Here is a 27,104-nt window from a genome sequence, read left to right as displayed (position 1 = left end):
TTGCAAAACATGTAGCATCTGCTGGACATGTACCTGATAGGACTTGAGATCAGGTGAGTATATTAAAAAATTGTCAACATACACCACTAAAAATCTACCCACAAGATGACAAAAAATGTTTCCAAAATGTTGGAAAAATGCAGGGGCACTGTCAAACCAAAGGGCATGACAAGGTTTTCATAATGCCCTTCAAGAGTGTTGAAGGCCGTCATCCACTCATCCCCCTCCTTGATCCTAGTCAGATTTAGGTCCAACTTAGAGAACCATTTTGCCCCAACAATCTGATTAAATAAGTCAGGAATCAGTGGATGGGGATAAGAGTCCCGGTTCAGATAGTAATTCAATTTAACTCACGGAATCTAAACAGGGATGTTGGCCTCCATCGTTCTTTTTAGCAAAGAAGAACCCTGCTGCTACGAGCAAAGAGGAGAGTCTAATATGTCCCTAAGCAAGACTCTCGGAGATTTAATACTTCAAGGCCTGCCATTCAGGCAGTAATTGTGCTCCAGGGAGCAATTTTACTGGGCAGGCAATCATAGACATGGTGTGGAGGCAGTTCCTGGCACCCATTTTCTGAGAATACATTCAAAAAATCAGTCAGAAAAGAGGGTAAGGTTTTAGTGGAAACAGTAGAAATGATAACAGCTTGTCAAATATTTTGTCAGAAATCAATTTATTTGACTATTTTTCTGGCCTGTCAGTCAAAAATGGGATTATGCACTGGTAGCCCGGTAGACCTACCACAATAGGAGTAGGGAGACCTTACAATATATAAAAAGAAAGGAGCTTCCTGTGAAAAGCCCCTATGCTCAGGTGTTGTGAATTCTGTGGCCAAGCTCCCTCCTGTGGTCGTGAGTGGTACTGCGGCTGGTTCTGTCTATAAGCTTCCTTTGGTGGATGAGAGTGGTACTGCGGCTTCTGAGTTTCCTTCCTCAGGTGATGAGGTTAAGTCGTTAGGTGCTGCTCTATTTAACTCCAGCTGGTGCTTTGATCCTGGCCTCCAGTCAATGTTCTAGTATTGGTCTTGCTTCCTCCTGGATCGTTCCTGTGGCCTCTCTATCCTGCGTAAGCTAAGTTCTGCTTGTGTTATTTTTGTTTGCTATATTTTCTGTCCAGCTTGCTATATTGGTTTTTCTTGCTTGCTGGAAGCTCTGAGACGCAGAGGGAGCATCTCCGTACCGTTAGTCGGTGCGGAGGGTCTTTTTGCCCCTCTGCGTGGTTGTTTGTAGGTTTTTGTGTTGACCGCAAAGCTATCTTTCCTATCCTCGGTCTATTCAGTAAGTCGGGCCTCACTTTGCTAAATCTATTTCATCTCTGTGTTTGTATTTCATCTTTACTCACAGTCATTATATGTGGGGGGCTGCCTTTTCCTTTGGGGAATTTCTCTGAGGCAAGGTAGGCTTATTTTTCTATCTTCAGGGCTAGTTAGTTTCTCAGGCTGTGCCGAGTTGCATAGGGAGCGTTAGGCGCAATCCACGGCTACCTCTAGTGTGGTGTGTTAGGATTAGGGATTGCGGTCAGCAGAGTTTCCATGTCTCAGAGCTCGTCCTATGTTTTTGGTAAATGTCAGGTCACCTTGTGTGCTCTGAACTTCAAGGTCCATTGTGGTTCTGAATTACCTGTTCACAACAGTACTGGAGGCCCAAAGTACTAATGCTTCTCAATAGAGGGAAAAGAGAAGTTCTGAGACCATTTTTTTTTCTTTGCACTGTGTTCTGTCTTTCTTTTCCCCTTTACATCAGGGTGGTTCAGAACACAGGTGTGGACATGGACATTCAGGGTCTGTCCTCTTTGATGGATAATCTCACTATAAGAGTACAGAACATTCAAGATTTAGTGGTTCAGAATCCTATGTTAGAACCTAAAATTCCTATTTCTGAGTTATTTTCTGGAGATAGAGCTAAGTTTTTGAATTTTAAAAATAATTGTAAACTGTTTCTGGCTTTGAAACCCCGCTCCTCTGGTGACCCAGTTCAACAAGTTAAAATCATTATTTCTTTATTACGTGGCGACCCTCAAGACTGGGCATTTGCCCTTGCACCAGGAGATCCTGCATTATGTAATATTGATGCGTTTTTTCTGGCGCTCGGATTGCTGTACGACGAACCTAATTCAGTGGATCAGGCAGAGAAAAATTTGCTGGCTCTGTGTCAGGGTCAGGATGAGATAGAGATTTATTGTCAGAAGTTTAGAAAGTGGTCCGTGCTCACTCAATGGAATGAATGTGCGCTGGCAGCTATTTTCAGAAAGGGTCTCTCTGAACCCCCTAAGGATGTCATGGTGGGATTTCATATGCCTGCTGGTCTGAATGAGTCTATGTCTTTGGCCATTCAGATCGGTCGACGCTTGCGTGAGCGTAAATCTGTGCACCATTTGGTGGTATTATCTGAGCATAAACCTGAGCCTATGCAGTGCGATAGGACTTTGACCAGAGCTGAAAGGCAAGAACACAGACGTCAGAATGGGCTGTGTTTCTACTGTGGTGATTCCACTCATGCTATCTCTGATTGTCCTAAGCGCACTAAGCGGTTCGCTAGGTCTGCCACCATTGGTACGGTACAGTCGAAATTTCTTTTGTCCGTTACTTTGATCTGCTCTTTGTCTTCCTATTCTGTCATGGCATTTGTAGTGTCCTATTCCATTGAGAGGAATTGATGCTACGCCTTTGGCCAAGAATAAGCCTCAGTATTGGACCCAGCTGACCATGTGCATGGCTCCTGCGCACCAGGAGGATATTCACTTTCTGGTGTTGCATAATCTGCATGATGTGGTCGTGTTGTGGTTGCCATGGCTACAAGTCCATAACCCAGTATTAGATTGGAAATCAATGTCTGTGTCCAGCTGGGGTTGTCAGGGGGTACATGGTGATGTTCCATTTCTGTCTATCTCATCATCCACCCCTTCTGAGGTCCCAGAGTTCTTGTCTGATTACCAGGATGTATTCGATGAGCCCAAGTCCAATGCCCTACCTCCGCATAGGGATTGTGATTGTGCTATCGATTTGATTCCTGGTAATAAGTTTCCTAAGGGTCGACTGTTTAATTTATCTGTACCTGAGCACGCCGCTATGCGGAGTTACGTGAAGGAGTCTTTGGAGAAGGGTCATATTCGCCCGTCATCGTCGCCATTGGGAGCGAGTTTCTTTTTTGTGGCCAAGAAGGATGGTTCGCTGAGACCTTGTATTGATTACCGCCTTCTAAATAAAATTACGGTCAAATTTCAGTACCCCTTGCCGCTGCTCTCTGATTTGTTTGCTCGGATTAAGGGGGCTAGTTGGTTCAACAAGATAGATCTTCGTAGTGCGTATAATCTTGTGCGTATCAAGCGGGGCGATGAATGGAATACAGCATTTAATACGCCCGAAGGCCATTTTGAGTACCTGGTTATGCCATTTGGACTTTCTAATGCTCCATCAGTGTTTCAGTCCTTTATGCATGACATCTTCCGAGAGTACCTGGATAAATTCCTGATTGTATACTTGGATGATATTTTGGTCTTCTTGGATGATTGGGAGTCTCATGTGAAGCAGGTCAGAATGGTGTTCCAGGTCCTGCGTGCTAATTCTTTGTTTGTGAAGGGATCAAAGTGTCTCTTTGGTGTTCAGAAGATTTCATTTTTGGGGTTCATTTTTTCTCCTTCTACTATCGAGATGGACCCTGTTAAAGTTCAGGCCATTTATGATTGGACTCAGCCAACATCTCTGAAGAGTCTGCAGAAGTTTCTGGGCTTTGCTAATTTTTATCGTCGCTTCATCGCTAATTTTTCTAGCATTGCTAAACCGTTGACTGATTTAACCAAGAAGGGTGCTGATGTGGTCAATTGGTCTTCTGCTGCTGTGGAAGCTTTTCAGGAGTTGAAGCGTCGTTTTTCTACTGCCCCTGTGTTGGGTCAGCCAGATGTTTCGCTCCCGTTTCAGGTCGAGGCTGATGCTTCTGAGATTGGAGCAGGGGCTGTTTTGTCGCAAAGAAGTTCTGATGGCTCGGTGATGAAACCATGCGCCTTCTTTTCCAGGAAGTTTTCGCCTGCTGAGCGAAATTATGATGTTGGCAATCGAGAGTTGCTAGCCATGACGTGGACATTCGAGGAGTGGCGTCATTGGCTTGAAGGAGCTAAGCATCGCGTGGTGGTCTTGACTGATCACAAAAACTTGACTTATCTCGAGTCTGCCAAACGGTTGAATCCTAGACAGGCTTGTTGGTCGCTGTTTTTCTCCCGTTTTAACTTTGTGGTTTCGTACCTTCCGGGCTCTAAAAATGTGAAGGCGGATGCCCTGTCTAGGAGTTTTGTGCCCGATTCTCCGGGTTTGTCTGAGCCGGCGGGTATTCTCAAAGAGGGGGTAATTTTGTCTGCCATCTCCCCTGATTTGCGGCGGGTGCTGCAAAAATTTCAGGCTAATAGACCTGACCGTTGCCCAGCGGAGAAACTGTTTGTCCCTGATAGGTGGACGAATAAAGTTATCTCTGAGGTTCATTGTTCGGTGTTGGCTGGTCATCCTGGAATCTTTGGTACCAGAGATTTGGTGGCTAGATCCTTTTGGTGGCCGTCTCTGTCGCGGGATGTGCGTTCTTTTGTGCAGTCCTGTGTGATTTGTGCTCGGGCTAAGCCCTGCTGTTCTCGTGCCAGTGGGTTGCTTTTGCCCTTGCTGGTCCCGAAGAGGCCTTGGACGCATATCTCTATGGATTTTATTTCGGATCTCCCCGTCTCTCAAAGAATGTCGGTCATTTGGGTGGTTTGTGATCGCTTCTCTAAGATGGTCCATTTGGTGCCCTTGTCTAAATTGCCTTCCTCCTCTGATTTGGTGCCATTGTTTTTTCAGCATGTGGTTCGTTTACATGGCATTCCAGAGAATATCGTTTCTGACAGAGGTTCCCAGTTTGTTTCGAGGTTTTGGCGAGCCTTTTGTACTAGGATGGGCATTGATTTATCTTTTTCCTCGGCTTTCCATCCTCAGACAAATGGCCAAACTGAACGAACCAATCAGACCTTGGAAACATATCTGAGATGTTTTGTTTCTGCTGATCAGGATGATTGGGTGTCCTTTTTGCCTTTGGCTGAGTTCGCCCTTAATAATCGGGCCAGCTCGGCTACTTTGGTTTCGCCGTTTTTCTGCAATTCTGGGTTCCACCCTCGTTTCTCTTCAGGGCAGGTTGAGTCTTCGGACTGTCCTGGTGTGGATACTGTGGTGGATAGGTTGCAGCAGATTTGGACTCATGTAATGGACAATCTGACTTTGTCCCAGGAGAAGGCTCAACGTTTCGCTAACCGCAAGCGCTGTGTGGGTCCCCGACTTCGTGTTGGGGATTTTGTTTGGTTGTCATCTCGTTATATTCCTATGAAGGTTTCCTCTCCTAAATTTAAGCCTCGTTTCATTGGTCCATATAGGATTTCTGAGGTTCTTAATCCTGTGTCTTTTCGTTTGACTCTTCCGGCTTCTTTTTCCATCCATAACGTGTTCCATAGGTCATTGTTGCGGAGATACGTGGCACCTGTGGTTCCATCTATTGATCCTCCTGCTCCGGTTTTGGTTAAAGGGGAATTGGAGTATATTGTGGAGAAGATTTTCGATTCTCGTGTTTCGAGACGGAAACTCCAGTATCTGGTTAAGTGGAAAGGTTATGGTCAGGAAGATAATTCCTGGATCTTTGCTTCTGATGTCCATGCTGTCGATCTGGTTCGTGCCTTTCATGTGGCTCATCCTGGTCGGCCTGGGGGCTCTGGTGAGGGTTCGGTGACCCCTCCTCAAGGGGGGGTACTGTTGTGAATTCTGTGGCCAAGCTCCCTCCTGTGGTCGTGAGTGGTACTGCGGCTGGTTCTGTCTATAAGCTTCCTTTGGTGGATGAGAGTGGTACTGCGGCTTCTGAGTTTCCTTCCTCAGGTGATGAGGTTAAGTCGTTAGGTGCTGCTCTATTTAACTCCAGCTGGTGCTTTGATCCTGGCCTCCAGTCAATGTTCTAGTATTGGTCTTGCTTCCTCCTGGATCGTTCCTGTGGCCTCTCTATCCTGCATAAGCTAAGTTCTGCTTGTGTTATTTTTGTTTGCTATATTTTCTGTCCAGCTTGCTATATTGGTTTTTCTTGCTTGCTGGAAGCTCTGAGACGCAGAGGGAGCACCTCCGTACCGTTAGTCGGTGCGGAGGGTCTTTTTGCCCCTCTGCGTGGTTGTTTGTAGGTTTTTGTGTTGACCGCAAAGCTATCTTTCCTATCCTCGGTCTATTCAGTAAGTCGGGCCTCACTTTGCTAAATCTATTTCATCTCTGTGTTTGTACTTCATCTTTACTCACAGTCATTATATGTGGGGGCTGCCTTTTCCTTTGGGGAATTTCTCTGAGGCAAGGTAGGCTTATTTTTCTATCTTCAGGGCTAGTTAGTTTCTCAGGCTGTGCCGAGTTGCATAGGGAGCGTTAGGCGCAATCCACGGCTACCTCTAGTGTGGTGTGTTAGGATTAGGGATTGCGGTCAGCAGAGTTTCCACGTCTCAGAGCTCGTCCTATGTTTTTGGTAAATGTCAGGTCACCTTGTGTGCTCTGAACTTCAAGGTCCATTGTGGTTCTGAATTACCTGTTCACAACACTCAGGTTCACATTATGCACACTTGGGTAAAATTTCCCTGACCGAGAGGTGCAGAGTCATCTGCAAATATGGGGATGGGCTTCGCCACAGTACTACAGGGAAGATCAAGGTCCCGTGCAAACTGAGCATCTACTATATTGGCTCCTGCACCACTATTCAAGAGGAAAGATATTTTATCAGTTTTCATGCCAATAACCACTTCTGCAGGTAAGAAAAACTGAGACTCACATGCGGAGGAGATATATACATCCAGGTTGTTATACCCCACACAGCCTGGGGTTAGATATTTTCCAACAGCTTTTCGTGCTTTTGTAAAGAAGGACAGATCCCAAAGAAATGCCATTTTTGACCACAAATAAAACACAACCCCATTTGCAGCACACCACAAGAGACTCATACCAAGGGGAGGCCTCTCCTAATTGCATTGTTTCTTCACAGCACACAGGGAGAACCTCGGTTTTAGGGAGTCCCATGAGGGGAGAGTCACAGATCTATCCCTGAAGTGTTTATCTAGGTATATTGCCAGAGCTATGGTGGTCTTCAACACCTCAGAAGTTTCATAAAGCGCTTTTGCATCTTTTAATCTTTCAGACAGGCCTCAACAAAACTGATGCCTAAGAGCAGCATCGGTCTACAGGGTATCAGTAGGCCATGTACAGAACTCTGAGCAGAATTCCCCTGCTGGCTGATCTTCCTCATGGACAGGGACGAGGAGATAAACACACATATACAACAGCAAACCACAGAACATTACTACAACAGCTCCACTCCAACCACTTACCCTTAGCACTCAGCACAGGAAGACTAATCTTTCATCTGCAGAGACAAGAATGGAGCTTTATGTTTCTGACTAGCATAGAAAGGGTTGTCAACATCTTCAGCACCAGAGAAAATAAAATCCTTTTAATATGAGATACAAATCACACCGTCTCTAAAGAAGTCCTTCGATTCATTACCCCATGTAACCATCTAACTCCAGGTCTTACAGGGGGACGTGACACCCTCATTACAATAATATGGTATGTTAGTATAATACATACTTCTTATTTTGGTAAAAAATATTTTCTTATTTTTCTGTAGGATAAGATATGAAATATGAAAAGCAAGCATAGGGGAATCAGTATGTCTTGTAAAGAGACAGATAGTCTTGTCACTGCTTTTGGAACAGGACAGAAAATGTGATTATAAAACTTCCTTTCTGTTTTCATAGCACATTCAACTAGACAAATTCCTATTTGACAAGTGTGTATTATTATGAAGTGATGTCAGGTGAAAACTTCCTTGACAACTGAGAAAAAGCATTCAAGTTTTAACACATAATAATGATGAGTATTAGTTTTTTTTTAATATATTTAGACAACTCATTCATATTATCAACTTGTGTTTATACTTGGACTAAAAAAGATGTTTTAAAGGACAATTATGAGAAATGTCATATCAATTGCTTTTAAATTGATAAAATTGAATTACTTAATTAATTAATTAATTAGTTAGTTAGCCAGCATTAAAATAAGCAAGTTTGTGATGTACTTGCTTTTTCTATCTGCTCTGGTTCTCCTGATATGTGAGTGTTTATCTTGCTAGGTGTACAGCTCGTTTAACTCCTTAATACCATATGACATACTATCCCATCGTCGAGGTGAACTGGGACATAATTACCAGTGACGGGACAGTACGTCATATGCAATCGGCCGCGCTCACAGGGAGAGTGCGGCCAATCTCGGCTGGGTGTCAGCTGACTTTTGCAGCTGACATCCGGCACTATGTGCCAGGAGCAGTCACGTACCGCTCCTGGCACATTAACCCCCAGAACATGGCGATCAAACATGATCGTAGCTGTTATGAACAGGTACTTCAGAACCACAATGGACCTTGAAGTCCAGAGCACACAAGGTGACCTGACATTTACCAAAAACATAGGACGAGCTCTGAGACGTGGAAACTCTGCTGACCGCAATCCCTAATCCTAACACACCACACTAGAGGTAGCCGTGGATTGCGCCTAACGCTCCCTATGCAACTCGGCACAGCCTGAGAAACTAACTAGCCCTGAAGATAGAAAAATAAGCCTACCTTGCCTCAGAGAAATTCCCCAAAGGAAAAGGCAGCCCCCCACATATAATGACTGTGAGTAAAGATGAAATACAAACACAGAGATGAAATAGATTTAGCAAAGTGAGGCCCGACTTACTGAATAGACCGAGGATAGGAAAGATAGCTTTGCGGTCAACACAAAAACCTACAAACAACCACGCAGAGGGGCAAAAAGACCCTCCGCACCGACTAACGGTACGGAGGTGCTCCCTCTGCGTCTCAGAGCTTCCAGCAAGCAAGAAAAACCAATATAGCAAGCTGGACAGAAAATATAGCAAACAAAAATAACACAAGCAGAATTTAGCTTATGCAGGATAGAGAGGCCACAGGAACGATCCAGGAGGAAGCAAGACCAATACTAGAACATTGACTGGAGGCCAGGATCAAAGCACCAGGTGGAGTTAAATAGAGCAGCACCTAACGACTTAACCTCATCACCTGAGGAAGGAAACTCAGAAGCCGCAGTACCACTCTCATCCACCAAAGGAAGCTTATAGACAGAACCAGCCGCAGTACCACTCACGACCACAGGAGGGAGCTTGGCCACAGAATTCACAACACGTAGCGTTCCAGTGGTACAGGGAAGCATCAAGCAGGGGGGCTCCCTGCATGCTTCCCTGAGACCCTCGGTACAAGGCGATGTGCTCACCTTGTACCGAGCATCTCCTCCCTGCAGGCCCGGTATCCAAAATGGCCATGGGGCTACATCCGGATCCTGCAGCCCTGCATGTCAGATCGCTGATGTGAAACAGTGCTCTGCAAAGTGTCAGATCAGCGATCTGACCCTATAACATGATGCCCCCTTGGGGCAATGTTATAAAGTAAAAAAAAAAAAAAATATTCATAAGAAAAAATCCTAAATAAAGAAAAAAAAAGAAAATATTGTTCCCATAAATACATTTCTTTATCTAAATAATAAAAAAAATAAAAGTACTCATATTTAGTATCGCCGTGTCCATAACGACCCCACCTATAAAACTGTCCCGCTAGTTAACCCCTTCAGTGAACGCTGTAAAAAAAAATGAGGCAAAAACAACGCTTTATTATCATACAGCCAAACAAAAAGTGGAATAACACACGATCAAATAGATGGATACAAATAACCATGGTACCGCTGAAAACAGCATCTTGTCTCACCAAAAACGAGCCACTACACAGCATCAGCAGCAAACAAATAAAAAAGTTATAGCCCTGAGAATAAAGCGATGCAAAAATAATTATTTTTTCTATAAAATAGTTTTTATCGTATAAAAGCGCCAAAACATAAAGAAATGATATAAATGAGGTATCGCTGTAATCGAACTGACCCAAAAATTAAAACTGCTTTATCAATTTTACCAAACGTGGAACGGTATAAACGTTCCCCCCAAAAAAAGAAATTAATGAATAGCTGGTTTTTGGTCATGCTGCCTCACAAAAATCACAATAAAAAGCGATCAAAAAATGCCACATGCCCAAAAATGTTACCAATATAAACATCAACTCATCTCGCAAAAAACAAGACCTCACATGACTCTGTGGACCAAAATATTGAAAAATTATAGCTCTCAAAATGTGGAGACGCGAAAACTATTTTTCGCAATAAAAAGCGTCTTTTAGTCTGTGACGGCTGTCAATCATAAAAATCCGCTAAATAAAATTGCTATAAAGAGCAAATCAAACCCCCCTTCATCACCTTCTTAGTTAGGGAAAAAAATTAAATAAAAAATGTATTTATTTACATTTTTCCATTAGGGTTAGGGCTAGGGTTAGGGCTAGGGTTAGGATTAGGGCTAGGGTTAGGATTAGGGCTAGGTTAGGGTTAGGATTAGGGTTAGGGTTAGGGCTAGGGTTAGGGGTATGGTTAAGGGTAAGGGGCAGGGTTAAGGCTAGGGTTAGGGCTAGGGTTAGGGCTAGGGTTAGGTTTAGGGTTAGGCTAGGGCTAGGGTTAGGATTAAGGCTAAGTTAGGGTTAGGGTTATGGCTAGGGCTAGGGTTAGGGCTAGGGTTGGGGCTAGGGTTAGGGTTGGGGCTAGGGTTAGGGTTTCAGTTAGAATTGGTGGTTTCCACTGTTTAGGCACATCAGGGGCTCTCCAAACGTGACATGGCGTCAGCCTGGGAACCTTTGGGAACTTTTCAGAAAATTTTCCCACGCTCGAGCTCATATGAGGACATCCAGCAGAGGGCGCATCACCGCAACTGAAGGTAACTACAGGTCATTGACCTACAATCCATTCATTTGCTGGAGTTTTACTGGCAGGAGCACAGCTGCATTAGCAGGCTCCTGCTTGTAAAATTAGTTAACCCCTTCAGATGGATTTATACCGTGGGACGAGACTGATCATCGGAAGGTATGGGATATTGTTGTTTTTTTATTTTACCTTGTTTACAGAGCGAGGGTCTTCAGGTGGATTATCAGCATAATAAACTATTCCAACAACCTGTGTATTTATTTCATTAAAAGACTTTGTAATAATGTGTGTGTGTTTTTTAAACATTTCATACTATTGGATTAATAATGGATAGGTGTCATAATTGATGCCTCTCCATTATTAATCTGGCTTAATGTCACCTTACAATAGCAAGGTGACATTAACCCTTCATTACCCCATATCCCACCGCTACACGGGAATGGGAAGAGAGTGGCCATGTGCCAGAATAGGAGCATCTTCCAGATGTGCCTTTTCTGGGGTGGCTGGGGGCAGATGTTTTTAGCCAGGGGGAGGCCAATAACCATGGACCCTCTCCAGGCTATTAATATCTGCCCTCAGTCACTGGCTTTACCATTCTGGCAGAGAAAATACACACTACTAACATTAGTAGTGTGGAATATGCAAAAAAAGGGATATGAGATGGTTTACTGTATGTAAACGATGTCTCATATCATGTCGGGTTTGGAAAGGAGATAGCAAAAGCCGGCAATTGAATTACCGGCTTTTAAGCTATCTAGCGCTGTATGAAATATTAATATATGTACATACAGTTATATGAAAAAGTTTGGGCACCCCTATTAATCTTAAGCTTAATGTTTTATAAAAATTGTTTTTTTGCAACAGCTATTTCAGTTTCATATATCTAATAACTGTTGGACACAGTAATGTTTCTGCCTTGAAATGAGGTTTATTGTACTAACAGAAAACGTGCAATCTGCATTCCAACAAAATTTAACAGGTGCATAAGTATGGGCACCCCACCAGAAAAGTGACAGTAATATTTAGTAGATCTTCCTTTTGCAAAAATAACAGCCTTTAATCGCTTCCTCTAGCTTTTAATGAGTTCCTGGATCCTGGATGAAGGTATTTTTGACCATTCCTCTTTACAAAGCAATTCCAGTTCAGTTAAGTTTGATGGTCGCCGAGCATGGACATCCCTCTTCAAATGATCCCACAGATGTTCAATGATATTCAGGTCTGGGGACTGGGATGGCCATTCCAGAACAGTGTAATTGTTCCTCTGCATGAATGCCTGAGTAGATTTTGATCATTGTCTTGCTGAAAGATCCATCCCCTGCGTAACTTCAACTTTGTCACTGATTCATGAACATTATTGTCAAGAATCTGCTGATACTGAGAGGAATCCATGCGTCCCTCAACTTTAACAAGATTCCCCGTGCCGACATTGGCCACACAGCCCCAAAGCATGATGGAACCTCCACCAAATTTTACTGTGGGTAGCAAGTGTTTTTCTTGGAATGCTGTGTTTTTTGGCCACACCTTTTTGTATGACCAAACAACTCAATCTTGGTTTCATCAGTCCACAGGACCTTCTTCCAAAAAGAAATTGGCTTCTTCAAATGTGCTTTTGCATACCTCAGCCGACTCTGTTTGTGGCGTGCTTGCAGAAACGGCTTCTTTTGCATCACTCTCCCATACAGCTTCTCCTTGTGCAAAGTGTGTTGTATAGTTGACCGATGCACAGTGACACCATCTGCAGCAAGTTGATGCTGCAGCTCTCTGGAGGTAGTCTGAGGATTGTCCTTGACTGATCTCACCATTCTTCTTCTCTGCCTTTCTGATGTTTTTCTTGGCCTGCCACTTCTGGCCTTAACAAGAACTGTACCTGAGTTCTTCAATTTCCTTACTATGTTCCTCACAGTGGAAATTGACAGGTTAAATCTCTGAGACAGCTTTTTTTATCCTTCCCCTGAACAACTATGTTGAATAATCTTTGTTTTCAGATCATAAGACAGTTGTTTTGAGGATCCCATGATGCCACTCTTCAGAGGAGATTCAAACAGGAGAACAACTTGCAAGTGGCCACTTTAAGTAGCTTTTCTCATGATTGCATACACCTGGCTATGAAGTTCAAAGCTCAATTAGGTTAGAAAACCAAAAAAAAGTGCTTTAGTAAGTCAGTAAAAAGTAGGTAGGAGTATTTACAACAAGAAAATGATAAGGGTGCCCATACTTATGCACCTGTCAAGGTTTGTTTGAATGCAGATTGCACATTTTCTGTTAGTACAATAAACCTAATTTCAAGGCAGAAACATTACTGTGTCCAACAGTTATTAGATATATGAAACTGAAATAGCTGTTGCAAAAAAAAACAATTTTTATAAAACATTAAGCTTAAGATTAATAGGGGTGCCCAAACTTTTACATATAACTGTATATGTGTCTCACTGACATATATATATATATATATATATATACCCCTATTCTATGTGTAGACATTTATTTTAGCTATTCTACTGTAACCTGTCAGTGTGATTTTACTGTACACCGCGCTGAATTGCCGGCTTTTCAATAGAACACCGCTGCATATTTCTCGAAAGTCACACTGCTGGTCCGTGTGTAATCTGTATTTTTCTGGCCCCCATAGACTTTCATTAACATATTTTTTGGCGCAATACGGTGTCAAACGCAGTATGCTGCGCTTTTCCACGGCCGTAGAACACCGTATAATATGGATCAGTAAAATATGGCTGATAGGAGCTGAGGCATAGAGAAGCATTTTACCGTATGCAATCCGTATTTTCAGCACCTCCCTTACATCCGTAAAACACGCTAGTGTGAGACAGGTCATAAGCTGTAGTGAAACACTTTGGGGGTTCAAAGTTTTCACAACACATCTAGATAAGTTCCTTGGGGGTCTAGTTTCTAATAAGGGGCCTCTTGTGGGGGGTTTCTACTGTTTAGGTACATTAGGGGCTCTGCAAACGCAATGAGACGCCTGCAGACCAATCCATCTAAGTCTGCCTTCCAAATGGCTCTCCTTCCCTTTAGAGGTCTGCCATGCGCCCAAATGGTGGTTCCCCCCCACATATGGGGTATCAGCGTACTCAGGACAAATTGGACAACAACTTTTGGGGTCCAACTTCTCCTGTTACCCTTGGGAAAATACAAAACTGGGGGCTAAGAAATAATTTTTATGGGAAAAAAATAATTTTTATTTTCACGGCTCCGCGTTGTAAACTATAGTGAAACACTTGGGTGTTCAAAGCTTTCACAACACATCTAGATAAGTTCCTTAGGGGGTCTACTTTCAAAAATTGTGTCACTTTTGGGGGGTTTCAATGTTTAGGCACATCAGTGGCTCTCCAAACGCAACATGGCGTCCCATCTCAATTCCAGTCAATTTTGAATTGAAAAGTCAAATAGCACTCCTTCCCTTCCAAGCTCTGCCATGCACCCAAATAGTGGTTCACCCCCACATATGGGGTATCTCGTACTCCAGACAAATTGCACAACAACTTTTGGGGTACAATTTCTTCTCTTACTCTTGGTAAAATAAAAAATTGGGGTGAAAAAAAATCATTTTTGTGAAAAAATATGATTTTTTATTTTTACGGCTCTGCATTATAAACTTCTGTGAAGCACTTGGTGGGTCAAAGTGCTCACCATACATCTAGATAAGTTCCTTAGGGGGTCTACTTTCCAAAATGGTGTCACTTGTGGGGGGTTTCAATGTTTAGGCACATCAGGGGCTCTCCAAATTCAACATGTCTTCCCATCTCAATTCCAGTCAATTTTGAATTGAAAAGTCAAATAGCGCTCCTTCCCTTCCGAGCTCTGCCATGCGCCCAAACAGTGGTTTACCCCCACATATGGGGTATCAGTGTACTCAGGACAAATTGTACAACAACGTTTGTGGTCCATTTTCTCCTGTTACCCTTGGTAAAATAAAACAAATTGGAGATGAAGAAAATTTTGTGTGAAAAAAAGTTAAATGTTAATTTTTATTTAAACATTCCCAAAATTTTTGTGAAACACCTGAAAGGTTAAAAAACTTCTTGAATGTGGTTTTGAGCACCTTCACGAGTGCAGTTTTTAGAATGGTGTCACACTTGGTTATTTTTTATCATTTAGACCCCTCAAAATGACTTCAAATGAGATGTGGTCCCTAAAAAAATGGTGTTGTAAAAATGAGAAATTGCTGGTCAACTTTTAACCCTTATAACTCGCTAACAAAAAAATGTTGGTTCCAAAATTGTGCTGATGTAAATTAGACATGTGGGAAATGTTACTTATTAATTATTTTGTGTGGCATATCTCTGTGATTTAAGGGCATAAAAATTCAAATTTGGAAAATTGCAAAATTTTCTAAATTTTAACCAAATTTCCATTTTTTTCATAAATAAACACAAGTCTTATCAAATAAATTTTACCACTATCATGATATGTCAAGAGAAAAAATGGCAGAATCATCAGGATCCGTGGAAGCGTTCCAGAGTTATAACGTCATAAAGGGACAGTGGTCAGAATTGTAAAAATTGGCCTGGCCATTAACGTGCAAACCACCCTTGGGGCTTAAGGGGTTAAAAGGCTATAATACACTATCCATAATAGCAGTATTTTACTGAAAAAGGATGCAAAGTGATTCCAGTGGAAGTAATAAAATCATTATTTATTAATATAAATTCAAAAACATAAAAGGAAAAACTGGGTGGGAATAAACCTACAAAGCCGGAAGTGCAAAAAAAAGGAAAAACTGGATCTGGAATACAGATCACAATATTACTGTCATACATAGAACGCTCTTCATTAGGAACAAAAATAGTGTAGCTGTGAATACCGATACAATAGACATGGTCTCAAATGGTGTCAAGACCAGGGGTTCCAAATATAAAGTGCTTAGTGCAAAATAGAGGTATCCACTAGGACAGATAGCAATAGTTTGTAAAACTATTATACAGGCATATAAAGTGGGGCACACTAATATTAACCAATGGTGATTTCACATATGAATAGACAACATTGCATTGTTAAGATGCTACACAGAATCATTAGTGAAAAGGGAAGAACATCACCTGAAATGGTTAGGAATGACAGGACCTTGAAAGAGACCAGGACAGCAGCACATCCCCATCCTCTATCCCATTTCGCAAAAGCTTCTCACAGGAAGTTAACTATTGTAATTGCACACAGGTTTGCATAGGGTGTCATTCAACCCATTATGTGAGATGCACCTCTGTCTGCATAGCAGCCTTTTACCAACATCCCTAATATTACCTTAATGTCAATACCATATGTGCACCCACAGACTAGACACCCTGCATTACTCAGCCACCACTGGAAAGACCTAGCCTGCACCTTGCATAAAAAACATGCAAAAAATAAGTTTATAATCAGTGATGGGCGAGCCCAAACAGTAAAGTCCAGGGTCCGTACTGTTGTGAATTCTGTGGCTGAGTTCACTTCTGTGGTCACAAGTGGTATTGCAGTCTCTGGGCTTCCTCCCTCAGGTGTTTTGGTGAGCTCGTTGGCTGCCTTGCTATTTAGCTCCACCTGAGTCTGTCTTCCTTGCTCCTTGTCAATGTTCCAGTGTTGGATCTGAGCTACTGCATCTTTCCTTGGGCCTGCTGCTCTGCTAGATAAGTGCTTCTAGTTTGTTTTCTGTTTTTTTCTGTCCAGCTTGCCATTGTCTTTTGCTGGAAGCTCTGAGAAGCAGAGGGGTGCACCGCCGTGCTGTTAGTTCGGCACGGTGGGTCTTTTTGCCCCTTTGCGTGGTTTTCGTTTTAGGGTTTTTTGTAGACTGCATAGTTCTCTTTGCTATCCTCGCTCTGTCTAGAATATCGGGTCTCACTTTGCTGAATCTATTTCATTCCTACGTTTGTCTTTTCATCTTGCTAACAGTCATTATATGTGGGGGGCTGCCTATTCCTTTGGGGTATTTCTCTGAGGTAAGTCAGGCTTGTATTTCTATCTTCAGGCTAGTCAGCTCCTCAGGCAGTGCCGAGTTGCATAGGTAGTTGTTAGGCGCAATCCACTGCTGCTTATAGTTGTGTGAGGATAGATCAGGTACTGCAGTCTACAGAGATTCCACGTCTCAGAGCTCATCCTATTGTTTTTGGTTATTGCCAGATCTCTGTATGTGCGCTGATTACTGCACGCTGTGTTGCCTGATTGCCAGCCATAACAGTACAAGGAGCCACACCAATGATTCCCAATAGAGGGAAAAAAGAAATCCTGACATCATTTTTTTTTCTTAGCTCTGTCTTCAGTCTTTTTTTTCCCCTAGACATTAGAGTGCTTCAGGACACAGCTGTGGACATGGATATTCAGGCTCTGTGCTCCTCAATGGATAATCTCGTTGTAAATGTACAAAAGATTCAAGATACTATTGATCAGAAATCGATGCTAGAACCAAAAATTCCGATTCCTGATTTGTTTTTTGGTGACAGAACTAAGTTCCTGAGCTTCAGAAATAATTGTAAGCTATTTCTGGCCTTGAAACCTCATTCTTCTGGTAATCCTATTCAACAGGTTTTGATTATTATTTCTTTTTTGCGCGGCGACCCACAGGACTGGGCGTTTTCTCTTGCACCAGGAGATTCTGCATTGAGTAATGTTGATGCATTTTTCCTGGCGCTCGGATTGCTTTACGATGAGCCTAATTCAGTGGATCAGGCTGAGAAAAATCTGCTGGCTTTATGCCAGGGTCAGGATGATGTAGAAGTATATTGTCAGAAATTTAGGAAATGGTCAGTACTCACTCTGTGGAATGAATCTGCACTAGCGGCTTTGTTCAGAAAGGGTCTCTCTGAAGCTCTTAAGGATGTAATGGTGGGATTTCCTATGCCTGCTGGTTTGAATGAGTCTATGTCCTTGGCCATTCAGATCGGTCGTCGCTTGCGCGAGCGTAAATCTGTGCACCATCTGGCGGTACTGCCTGAGAGTAAACCTGAGCCTATGCAGTGCGACAGGACTATGACTAAAGTAGAACGGCAAGAACACAGACGTCTGAACAGACTGTGTTTCTATTGTGGTGATTCTACTCATGCTATTTCTAATTGTCCTAAACGCACTAGGCGGTTCGATAGCTCTGCCGTTATTGGTACTGTACAGTCCAAATTCCTTTTGTCCATTACCTTAATGTGCTCTTTGTCATCGTATTCTGTCATGGCGTTTGTGGATTCAGGCGCTGCCCTGAATCTGATGGATTTGGATTATGCTAAACGTTGTGGATTTTTCTTGGAGCCTTTGCGGTGTCCTATTCCGTTGAGAGGAATTGATGCTACACCTTTGGCCAAGAATAAGCCTCAGTACTGGGCCCAGCTGACCATGTGCATGGCTCCTGCACATCAGGAAGTTATTCGCTTTCTGGTACTGCATAATTTGCATGATGTGGTCGTGTTGGGGTTGCCATGGCTACAAACCCATAATCCAGTATTGGATTGGAACTCTATGTCGGTAACCAGCTGGGGTTGTCAGGGAGTACATGGTGATGTTCCATTTTTGTCTATTTCGTCATCCATTCCTTCTGACATCCCAGAGTTCTTGTCGGACTTTCAGGATGTATTTGAAGAGTCCAAGTCTGATGCCCTACCTCCGCATAGGAATTGTGATTGTGCTATCGATTTGATTCCTGGTAGTAAATTCCCTAAGGGTCGTTTATTTAATTTGTCCGTACCTGAACACACCGCTATGCGCAGTTATGTGAAGGAGTCCCTGGAGAAGGGACATATTCGCCCATCGTCGTCACCATTGGGAGCAGGGTTCTTTTTTGTAGCCAAGAAGGATGGTTCGCTAAGACCGTGTATTGATTACCGCCTTCTTAATAAGATCACTGTTAAGTTTCAGTATCCCTTGCCATTGATTTCTGACTTGTTTGCTCGGATTAAGGGGGCTAGTTGGTTTACTAAGATTGATCTTCGTGGTGCGTATAATCTGGTGAGAATCAGGCAGGGAGATGAATGGAAAACGGCATTTAATACGCCCGAGGGTCATTTTGAGTATCTGGTGATGCCGTTCGGACTTGCCAATGCTCCATCTGTTTTTCAGTCTTTTATGCATGACATTTTCCGTGAGTATCTGGATAAATTCTTGATTGTTTAATTGGATGACATTTTGATCTTCTCAGATGATTGGGAGTCTCATGTGAAGCAAGTCAGAATGGTTTTCCAGGTACTGCGTGCTAATTCCTTGTTCGTGAAGGGATCAAAGTGTCTCTTCGGTGTGCAGAAAGTTTCATTTTTGGGGTTCATCTTTTCCCCTTCTACTATCGAGATGGATCCGGTTAAGGTTCAGGCCATCCAGGATTGGACTCAGCCGACATCTCTAAAAAGTCTGCAGAAATTCCTGGGCTTTGCTAATTTTTATCGTCGCTTCATCTGTAATTTTTCTAGCATTGCCAGACCATTGACCGATTTGACCAAGAAGGGTGCTGATTTGGTTAATTGGTCTTCTGCTGCCGTGGAAGCTTTTCAGGAGTTGAAGCGTCGTTTTTGCTGTGCCCCTGTGTTGTGTCAACCTGATGTTTCTCTTCCGTTCCAGGTCGAGGTTGATGCTTCTGAGATTGGTGCAGGGGCGGTTTTGTCACAGAGAGGTTCTGGTTGCTCAGTGTTCAAACCATGTGCTTTCTTTTCCAGGAAATTTTCTGCTGCTGAGCGTAATTATGATGTGGGCAACCGAGAGTTGCTGGCCATGAAGTGGGCATTCGAGGAGTGGCGTCATTGGCTTGAGGGTGCTAAGCATCGCGTGGTGGTATTGACTGATCATAAGAACTTGACTTATCTCGAGTCTGCCAAGCGCTTGAATCCTAGACAGGCCCGTTGGTCGTTATTTTTTGCTCGTTTTGATTTTGTGATTTCATACCTTCCGGGCTCTAAAAATGTGAAGGCGGATGCTCTGTCTAGGAGTTTTGTGCCCGACTCTCCGGGGTTATCTGAGCCGGCGAGTATCCTCAAGGAAGGAGTCATTGTGTCTGCCATCTCCCCTGATTTGCGGAGAGTGTTGCAGAAATTTCAGGCTAATAAACCTGATCGTTGTCCGGCCGAGAAACTGTTCGTCCCTGATAGGTGGACTAGTAAAGTTATCTCTGAACTTCATTGTTCGGTGCTGGCCGGTCATCCAGGAATCTTTGGTACCAGGGAGTTGGTTGCTAGATCCTTCTGGTGGCCATCTCTGTCACGGGATGTGCGTGCTTTTGTGCAGTCCTGTGGAATTTGTGCTAGGGCTAAGCCCTGCTGTTCACGTGCCAGTGGGTTGCTTTTGCCCTTGCCGGTCCCGAAGAGGCCTTGGACACATATTTCGATGGATTTCATTTCTGACCTTCCCGTTTCTCAAAAAATGTCGGTCATTTGGGTGGTCTGTGATCGCTTTTCTAAAATGGTCCATCTGGTGCCCTTGGTTAAATTGCCTTCCTCCTCTGATTTGGTGCCTTTGTTCTTCCAGCATGTGGTTCGTTTACATGGCATTCCTGAGAATATTGTTTCTGACAGAGGTTCCCAGTTTGTCTCGAGGTTCTGGCGAGCCTTTTGTGGTAGGATGGGCATTGACCTATCTTTCTCCTCGGCCTTCCATCCTCAGACTAATGGCCAGACCGAACGAACCAATCAGACCTTGGAAACATATCTGAGATGTTTTGTTTCCGCTGACCAGGATGATTGGGTGTCATTTTTGCCGTTGGCTGAGTTCGCCCTTAATAATCGGGCCAGCTCGGCTACCTTGGTCTCTCCATTTTTCTGCAATTCTGGGTTCCATCCTCGTTTCTCTTCAGGACAGGTTGAGTCTTCGGACTGTCCTGGTGTGGATTCTGTGGTGGACAGGTTGCAGCAGATCTGGACTCAGGTAGTGGACAATTTGACCTTGTCCCAGGAGAAGGCTCAGCTTTTCGCTAATCGCAGACGCCGTGTGGGACCCCGACTTCGTGTTGGGGATTTGGTTTGGTTATCTTCTCGTCATATTCCTATGAAGGTTTCCTCTCCTAAATTTAAACCTCGTTTTATTGGTCCGTATAGGATTTCTGAGATTCTCAATCCGGTGTCTTTTCGTCTGACCCTCCCAGACTCCTTTTCCATACATAATGTATTCCATAGGTCGTTGTTGAGGAGATACGTGGCACCTATGGTTCCATCTGTGGAGCCTCCTGCCCCTGTTTTGGTGGAGGGGGAATTGGAGTATATTGTGGAGAAGATTTTGGATTCTCGTGTCTCTAGACGGAAACTCCAGTATCTGGTCAAATGGAAGGGTTATGCTCAGGAAGATAATTCCTGGGTTTTTGCCTCTGATGTCCATGCCCCAGATCTTGTTCGTGCCTTTCATGTGGCTCATCCTGGTCGGCCTGGGGGTTCTGGTGAGGGTTCGGTGACCCCTCCTCAAGGGGGGGGTACTGTTGTGAATTCTGTGGCTGAGTTCACTTCTGTGGTCACAAGTGGTATTGCAGTCTCTGGGCTTCCTCCCTCAGGTGTTTTGGTGAGCTCGTTGGCTGCCTTGCTATTTAGCTCCACCTGAGTCTGTCTTCCTTGCTCCTTGTCAATGTTCCAGTGTTGGATCTGAGCTACTGCATCTTTCCTTGGGCCTGCTGCTCTGCTAGATAAGTGCTTCTAGTTTGTTTTCTGTTTTTTTCTGTCCAGCTTGCTATTGTCTTTTGCTGGAAGCTCTGAGAAGCAGAGGGGTGCACCGCCGTGCTGTTAGTTCGGCACGGTGGGTCTTTTTGCCCCTTTGCGTGGTTTTCGTTTTAGGGTTTTTTGTAGACTGCATAGTTCTCTTTGCTATCCTCGCTCTGTCTAGAATATCGGGCCTCACTTTGCTGAATCTATTTCATTCCTACGTTTGTCTTTTCATCTTGCTAACAGTCATTATATGTGGGGGGCTGCCTATTCCTTTGGGGTATTTCTCTGAGGTAAGTCAGGCTTGTATTTCTATCTTCAGGCTAGTCAGCTCCTCAGGCAGTGCCGAGTTGCATAGGTAGTTGTTAGGCGCAATCCACTGCTGCTTATAGTTGTGTGAGGATAGATCAGGTACTGCAGTCTACAGAGATTCCACGTCTCAGAGCTCGTCCTATTGTTTTTGGTTATTGCCAGATCTCTGTATGTGCGCTGATTACTGCACGCTGTGTTGCCTGATTGCCAGCCATAACACCGTACAAAACAACTACTGTCTGTGCACGGACCTGAACACGGACTTCTCCAGGAAGTCTGTGTAACTCTTCGGGCTCTACAGCTTGAACATTGGATTTTTTCCATGCTGTCATCTGCGTGACAGTGTGATGAACACCGGCATCTTTGATTGGTAGTAAGATGTTTACTGCCGGTCAGAGCGCTGGGGTTCCCACTCTGTCAGATGACAGCATATGAAACAGCAGCTGTGATTGGTGGTAAAAATGTTACTGCAGGTCACAGGCATAGGCTTTAGGTGGTATACAATGGTCCATCTTTGTGAGCCGATCCACCACAACAAGGATAACAGTCATTTCTTTTGGGGGAGGAAGGTCCACGATAAAATCCATGGAGATTAATCCCCAAGGCCTAGATGGAACTGGAAGAGGTTGAAGAAGTCCTAGAGGAGAAGATCGTGGCGTCTTGTTCCGTGCACATGTTAAACAGGAAGAAACATATTTTCTCACATCTTTCCTACAATTAGGCAACCAAAAAGAACAAAGCAGTAGTTCTTGCATTTTCATTACTCCAGGGTGTCCTACAAGTTTAGAATCATGGACACATTTGAGAACTTCAAGTTAAGCAGATTTGGGGACATATATTTGGTGGTTCTGCATACAAAATCCCTCCTTAAAGGAAAGATTAATGACTTTAGTTGGTTGGTTAAGAAAGAAGTTAGTTTGGTATCCCTCTTTAATTTTCGTCAAAAATTCTTTGGAGTCCAGTATTCCCCAAAAAATGTTTTGGATGTAGAATAGTACCGTCAGTGCTATACCTCTCCTGTGGTCCAGATTCAACAAATATCCTGGACAGAGCATCAGCCTTGCCATTTCTTGATTCAGGCCGATAAGACATTATAAAATTAAATCTAGAGAAAAATCAGGCCATTGCAGCCAATCTCTTAGCTGTTCGGGTTAATTCTAAATTTTTGTGGTCAGAAAGAATAGTCACCAGATGATTGGCCCCTTCCAAAAGCTGTTTCCATTCGGAGAAGGCAAATTTAATAGCTAACAGTTCCTTATTCCCAATGTCATAGTTCTTTTCTGCAGCTGACACGGTGTGAGAAAGAAATGCACATGGATGAAGCTGCATTTTGTCTCCAACTCGCTGTGATAAAGCAGCTCCCACCGCAGAGTCTGGGGCATCTATTTCAACAACAAATGGCAGTTCAGGGTTTAAATGGACAAGTAATGGTGCGAAAGTAAAAAGTGTCTTTAGTTTGTCAAACGCCATTTGTGCCTCTGGTTTTCTTTGTGAGTGAAGTAATTGGTAAGATTATTTTTGAAAAGTTTTTAATGAATCTGCTATAGAAATTTGCAAAGCGCTGAACGTCTTTTAAATTTCTTGGGGTAAGCCGGTCAAGGCAGTCAACTACCACTCTGATCTTACTGGGATCCATGCTCAAACTTTCTGGGGAGATGATATATCCCAGAAATTGAGTTCTGGTTTGTTCGAATTCACAGTTTTTGAGTTTAATATGGAGATGGTTTTCTAGTAGATGTTCCAGGACTAACTAGACATGTCTGCGATGCTCCTCCAGGGTATCTGAAAATATTAGAATGTCATCAAGATAAGCAACAACAAATTTATCCAAAAAATCTTGAAAACCATCAAGTGCTGATAGGTGGCAGGGGCATTGCTAAGGCCGAAAGGCATAACCAGTAGTGATGAGTGAATATACTCGTTACTCGAGATTTCCCGAGCACGCTCGGGTGACCTCCGAGTATTTTTTAGTGCTCGGAAATTTAGTTTTCATCGCCGCAGCTGAATGATTTACAGCTATTAGCCAGCTTGATTACATATGAGGATTCCCTAGCAACCAGGCAACCCCCATGTGTATTTATGCTAACAGATGTAAATCATTCAGCTGCGGCGATGAAAACTAAATCTCCGAGCACTAAAAAATACTCGGAGGTCACCCGAGCGTGTTCGGGAAATCTCGAGTAACGAGTATATTCGCTCATCTATATATATAATTGTCTAAGGGTCACTTCCGTCTTTCTGTCTGTCCTTCTTTCTGTCACGTATATTCATTGGTCACGGCCTCTGTCTGTCATGGAATCCAAGTCGCTGATTGGTCTCGCCAGCTGCCTGTCATGGCTGCCGCGACCAATCAGCGATGGCCACAGTCCGATTAGTCCCTCTCTACTCCCCTGCAGTCAGGTGCCCGGCGCCCGCCCAATACTCCCCGCTGTCACCTCTCACAAAGGGTTAATGCAAGCAGTAACGGACAGCGTCATGCCGCGGTTAACTCACTCCATTACTGCCGCTATTAACCCTGTGTGACCAAGTTTTTTCTATTGATGCTGCCTATGCGTCAACAGTAAAAAGATCTAATGTTAAAAATAATTAAAAAAATAAAAAATCATCATATATTCACCCTCCGGCACCTTTCCCGCTCTTCGATGTTCCGGTGCTAAGGATGGTATGCAACAAGGAACTTCTATGACGTCACGGTCATGTGACCGCGACATCATCACAGGTCCTGTGCGAGAAGGACCTTCCATAACATCACGGTCATGTGACCGCGACGTCATCACAGGTCCTGCGCGCCTGCGCGAGAAGGACCTTCCATGATGTCACGGTCACATGACCGTGACATCATGGCAGGTCCTTCTCGTGTAGGCGCGCAGGACCTGTGATGACGTCGCGGTCACATGACCGTGACGTTATGGAAGGTCCTTCTCGCGCAGGACCTGTGATGATGTCGCGTTCACATGACAGTGACGTTATGGAAGGCGACAGAACTACAATGGGACCTCGGATCGGAAGGTGAGTATATGTTTATTTTTTATTTTTTAACCTGTGACATACGTGGCTGGGCAATATACTATGTAGCTGGGCAATATACTACGTGGCTTTGCGCTGTATACTACGTCGCTGCGCAATATACTTCGTGGCTCTGTACTGTATACTACGTCACTGGGCAATATACTATGTAACTGGGCAATATACTACGTAACTGGGCAATATACTACGTGGCTGGGCAATATGCTCTGTGCTGTATACTACGTCGCTGGGCAATATACTATGTGACTGGGCAATATACTACATAACTGGGCAATATACTACGTGGCTGGGCAATATGCTCTGTGCTGTATACTATGTCGCTGGGCAATATACTACGTGACTGGGCAATATACTACGTGACTGGGCAATATAGTACGTGACTGGGCAATATACTGCGTTGGCTGTGCATTATACTGCGTGGCTCTGTGCTGTATACTATGTCGCTGCGCAATATACTATATAACTGGGCAATATACTATGTAACTGGGCAATATACTACGTGGCTGGGCAATATACTACGCGGCTGGGCAATATACTACGTGGCTGGGCAATATAGTACGTGACTGGGCAATATACTACATAACTGGGCAATATAGTACGTGACTGAGAAATATACTACGTGGGCTGTGCAATATACTACATGGCTCTGTGCTGTATACTACCTGGCTGGGCAATATACTATGTAACTGGGTAATATACTACGTAACTGGGCAATATACTATGTGGCTGGGCAATATGTTCTGTGCTGTATACTACGTCGCTGGGCAATATGCTACGTGACTGGGCAATATACTACGTGACTGAGCAATATAGTACGTGACTTGGCAATATACTACGTAGCTGGGCAATATACTACGTGACTGGGCAATATGCTCTGTGCTGTATACTACGTGGCTGGGCAATATACTATGTGGCTGGGCAATATAGTACGTGACTGGGCAATATACTACGTAAATGGGCAATATAGTACGTGGCTGGGCAATATACTATGTAACTGGGCAATATACTACGTGGCTGGGCAATATGCTCTGTGCTGTATACTACGTGGCTGGGCAATATACTATGTGGCTGGGCAATATAGTACGTGACTGGGCAATATACTACGTAAATGGGCAATATAGTACGTGACTGGGCAATATACTACGTAGCTGGGCAATATAGTACGTGACTGTTCAATATGCTACGTGGGCTGCGCAATATACTACGTGGCTCTGTGCTGTATACTATGTCGTTGGGCAATATACTAAGTAACTGGGCAATATACTACGTCGCTGGGCAATATACAACGTGAATGGGCAATATACTACGTGACTGGGCAATATAGTACGTGACTGGGCAATATACTACGTAGCTGGGCAATACGTGACTGGGCAATATACTACGTGGGCTGTGCAATATACTACATGGCTCTGTGCTGTATACTATGTCGCTGGGCAATATACTACGTAACTGGGCAATATACTACGTAACTGGGCAATATACTACGTGGCTGGGCAATATACTACGTGGCTGGGCAATATGCTCTGTGCTGTATACTATGTCGCTGGGCAATATACTACGTGACTGGGCAATATACTACGTGACTGGGCAATATAGTACGTGACTGGGCAATATACTGCGTTGGCTGTGCATTATACTGCGTGGCTCTGTGCTGTATACTATGTCGCTGCGCAATATACTATATAACTGGGCAATATACTATGTAACTGGGCAATATACTACGTGGCTGGGCAATATGCTCTGTGCTCTATACTACGTGGCTGGGCAATATACTACGCGGCTGGGCAATATACTACGTGGCTGGGCAATATAGTACGTGACTGGGCAATATACTACATAACTGGGCAATATAGTACGTGAATGAGAAATATACTACGTGGGCTGTGCAATATACTACATGGCTCTGTGCTGTATACTACCTGGCTGGGCAATATACTACGTAACTGGGTAATGTACTACGTAACTGGGCAATATACTATGTGGCTGGGCAATATGTTCTGTGCTGTATACTACGTCGCTGGGCAATATGCTACGTGACTGGGCAATATACTACGTGACTGAGCAATATAGTACGTGACTTGGCAATATACTACGTAGCTGGGCAATATACTACGTGACTGGGCAATATACTATGTGGCTCTGTGCTGTATACTACGTCGCTGCACAATATACTATGTAACTGGGCAATATACTACGTGGCTGGGCAATATGCTCTGTGCTGTATACTACGTGGCTGGGCAATATACTATGTGGCTGGGCAATATAGTACGTGACTGGGCAATATACTACGTAAATGGGCAATATAGTACGTGACTGGGCAATATACTACGTAGCTGGGCAATATAGTACGTG

This window comes from Ranitomeya imitator, chromosome 1 (assembly GCF_032444005.1).
Source record: "Ranitomeya imitator isolate aRanImi1 chromosome 1, aRanImi1.pri, whole genome shotgun sequence".
In the NCBI taxonomy this organism is placed as follows: Eukaryota; Metazoa; Chordata; class Amphibia; order Anura; family Dendrobatidae; genus Ranitomeya; species Ranitomeya imitator.
This window is presented reverse-complemented; position numbering follows the sequence as displayed.